Raw genomic sequence first — 4,236 nt, forward strand, 5'->3', positions numbered from 1 at the left:
GAGGTAAGATTCGCTCGAGTTAAATGCACTCGGAAGTTATTGTCTACACAATGCATTGAATGCCAGTGGTAATTCATGAAAGTTTCATGCACTGAGACAGGCGGCTGTCAGCTCCAGTTCACAAAAGTTTGATGCTGCAAAAAAAGCCGTAGACTCCAATTCGCAAAAAAAAAGTTCATGCAGCAAATGTTACTGGTTGAACAGTATGTTTGTGTCGGTCAGTGACCTCAATAAATTTGTGACCAGTTTCATTGGTGTGTGTTCATTTCCGATTGATTAATACAGGCCAGTGTGTGATGCAGAGACTCCAACCCTCCCGTTTTCGACGGGAGATCTCCTGCCGAAAGCCCATTTTTGCAAAATCTCCCGTTCTCCCGTTTGAGATTTGATTTCTCCCGCCCTAGCTCTGTGTCTCCCGGTGGAAAGGATTTCTTACTTATTGCTATCGTATGTTGAAAAAATAAGCCTTAGATAGCACCAGAGAACATCTAAAACCGTAGGAACTTCGCGCTTCGCACACATCAACTTGGAGTCTCCCGTTTGTTAGGGGTTTCGGGGGGGGGGGGGGGGGGGGGGGGGGGGGGGAGAATCCCCAGATCAGAAGGTGCTTGGGGTTGGAGTCTCTGGTGATGTTCCAAGTGGACGGTGCCAGTTTACAAGTTTTTTCAACCTTTTGAGTAGTTTCATTTAACTTGGAGTGCCTCCTGTGTGGAATGTAAGGAATGCAGTGGTTTCCCAGACATGACTCTGTCACTCTGAAAAATGTTTGCAATGAGGAAACAAACAAGGATGTTACATTAACATCCAGTTTATTGCTAGCAGAAATACACACTGTAAAACCAGAAACACTTGCGACATGGAAAATTTTGCAAATAGGAGCAGAAGGCCTTTACTGCAGCATGAAACTTTTGCATGCATTTTACTTTTGTTAATCTTGGCTCTTTGCAAAATTTGTGAAAGTTTCATGCACACAAAAATTTCTGCTTTTGCAGTATGTGATTTCAATTTCAGCTTGGTGCCAAAATCTCCACATGGCAAAAAATCATGGGGTAGTGTCACTGGACAAATGTTCCTTAAAAAATGGTGCATAATACCAAATGAAATATCCCAGTTAATCAGACTGTTACAGTACTCCTGCAGTATCTGAGCATTTGTTAGAACAATGGATGGTCCTCACTATGTTACACTCTTATGAAGCCTTTTTGATGGAAGTTTTGCTTCAGCTCGAAATCTGTTTTAGTGATGGCACATTATTAATTGCTACAATGGGCTAGCGTTATGACAAGTTATAAGAATTCAGCTGCCCAGTGCCAGTAGGAGAATTATTTTAGTCAGGACAAGTTACAAACTATCATATTACAATTTATAAGAATTTGATTGCCATGTGTCAACTATTGAATGCAGATTGAACACCCAAGGGAATCCCTTGTGTGTAGAGTGTAGGTTTGACAACATAGATGGGTGTGATCAGATATATTGTAATATACCCCTTGGCATGAAAACAAGTTCATATTTTTCTCGTATTTATCTCCACCAGTGCAAGTAGGTTAAGCGTGCAAGTAAGTTAAGCGTGCTATTTTAGGCAGGCTGTCTTGATTGCAGTGATTCTATTCTTTGATGTAGCCCAACATTCCAGGTTGATACCGTTCGTCAATTTTCCCCATCTTCTTCTGGTCATTTAAGGCAAACTGGATATGGTGGGTAGTATTAATGAGTACAGTTTTGGGAATGACTCTCTCCCTCCTCTGAATCAAGGGAATTAGTCTTAGGATACATTGATCCCTTCAAACTACAGTCAAACCTGTCATAGTGGCCACCTGTCTATAGCGGCCACCTGCCATATACTACCACTATTAAAACTCAACCCACCCAATAACAAAAGTCATGTCAAAGACCCAGTATATGGCGGCCGCCTGTCTACCATGGCCACTTTTTCCATCTCCTTTGGGTGGCCACTATAGACATGTGTGACTATAACAGCTTACTAAAGAATAAAAGATGGAAGATGGTCTCTGTAATGTATAGACCAAAACATGTGCGTAATGTCAAACATTTAGATGGTCACAATTAAACTACTTTTTTATTCTCCGCAGCAGTAATTACATTCTGGCGGTATTATTGTTCTAAGTTTATCTGCATTGTCATCGCAAATGTGTAATATGTTATTTAATGTGTGCAGAAGCTGTATTCTCTGTCTGTATCAAGGCGATCATGCATCAGCATAGTGCTAACTTGGGTTGTAATGTGTAATAATCTAAACACTGCACATGAACCACACCATGGTAGAATTTAGTTTTTACTTCACGGGCATGCACAGATGCTCAAGAGGTCGAAAGAATGCTGACAAGTCTAAATTCCATTGCAGAGTATCGATGTTTCACAGTGAGTGAGCATTCCATTAACTCTTCATCTAGAACACTAATCGCTTTAGGTATTGCATAGTCCTAAAGGCTATTTGCAGTGCAGGTCAACATATTCTCATGAAATTGTTAGGTAATTAAAGTGGTTTGAAGTATGCCTGGAAGCACTGGAAAAGGTTTTTAATGAAAACATGAAACATGGAGATTTCTTTTATGAGATAATTCATCCTCTGCAAGTGGAATAGGTGTATACATTGTAATTGTAGAATTCTGAGTATGCAGCCGTGAGAATGTTGGTTATAGGGTATGTTTGTTCTTTTTTTATTCCAAATTCTTGTATTCCTTTAGTTGTAGGACAATGTTTCATAGGTTTGGAATAGCAGTTTCAGGGTGAGTTCTCTTCATATATTATTTTAGAGCTGACATGTGTAGATCCTGTGTTTCCCATATATTTCTAACCTGTATTGTCTGCGTCACTAAAGGTTACTCTTTAAATTCACTAACTCATCACAACATAGCGGTGATGTGGTTTGGTACAGTTGAGAATGATGGAGTACAAACAGATGGGACATGAGTGAATGAGTGTAATTAAATTAGTATTAACCCCACAATGTTGCTTTCCTTTTTTTTTTCACATTCTGTCTTACGTTCATACTCTGTTGACAATTGTTGTTTCATATGAATATTTTTTTTTTAATTCTTTTTCTGTTGAAGAGATGATAATACACAATTATAAGAGTACTTCCTTAATCATTATGAGCATCATTTAGGTATCATGCTTTTAATCAATTGAAAATACATAGGAGGCACTGACATGTTAGGGAATCTCCTTGCATATATTTTGTCAATAAGCTGTTACGATGCGAGCATGTGCTGATGAGAGGTTAGTGCATGCCATCTCTTGGAATTAACTTGCAATTGAGGTATTCTAGAAACTGAATGGGTCTTTTCTTCATGAAAAGTGTATACAGTGTAATTGTGAATGTCCATGTGAATGTGTATGTGTGTGTGTGTGTGTGTTTTTCCTAACCAAACTAACAAAAGCTGTTCATGCAGCACTTTACATGTATTAAAATAACCATTGTTAGCTATTGTCAAGTGCTCTTCTAGTCAGGAGAGTAATCCACATTTGATGGTTCAAAAGTTATTGCAGACCATTGCTAAGTGTGAACAACAAACAGTGTGGCAATTTATTTCCCACATCCACCCCCCCCCCCCCCCCCCCCCCGTAAAACAGGCTGCCTCCTAGCTTCATGTCAAATGCATGATATTTTCCTTTCCACGAATGTCCACCTTGATAGAGAAATGAACAAGATACAGTGATTATGGTTAGTATAGGTCTGCTGTTGTATGCAGATACTTATTATTTATACATAGGCTGAACAGAATACATCTATTTAATGTTCTAATTTATCTAAGAGTACAGTCAAGAATCTGTTTGTTCTTTGTGTAAAAGAAATTCTGTGATTATCAAACGTCTGCCAATTGTGCAAAATACAAAATTCACAGAAAATACCATGCTGTTATTCATTATGTGTATATTCTAGCTATGTGCCTTTTGAAACAACATCAACCAAGTTGTATGATTTCTCTGTCAATGATTAAAAATTTTCCTACAAAAAATCCTATTTTTTAACCATGTCTTTGGTATGTGTGAAATGTGTGCATGTACTCGAGCCTATAGCACCCAGCATTTGCTGAATATTGTGCAAGTCTCCTGCAGACCATAAAATCATAGTTTGTGCACAGGCATGCTAAATCAAATTCCAGGAAAAAAAAATGTATACACTGTGTATACTTGTATATATATATATATATATATATATATATATATATATATGTGAGATATGAGAAAGGAAGGAGAAATCGGTGCGTA

This window comes from Diadema antillarum, unplaced genomic scaffold (genome assembly GCF_040938485.1).
Source record: "Diadema antillarum isolate AM-2024a unplaced genomic scaffold, OU_Dant_1.0 scf00000057, whole genome shotgun sequence".
NCBI lineage: Eukaryota > Metazoa > Echinodermata > Echinoidea > Diadematoida > Diadematidae > Diadema > Diadema antillarum.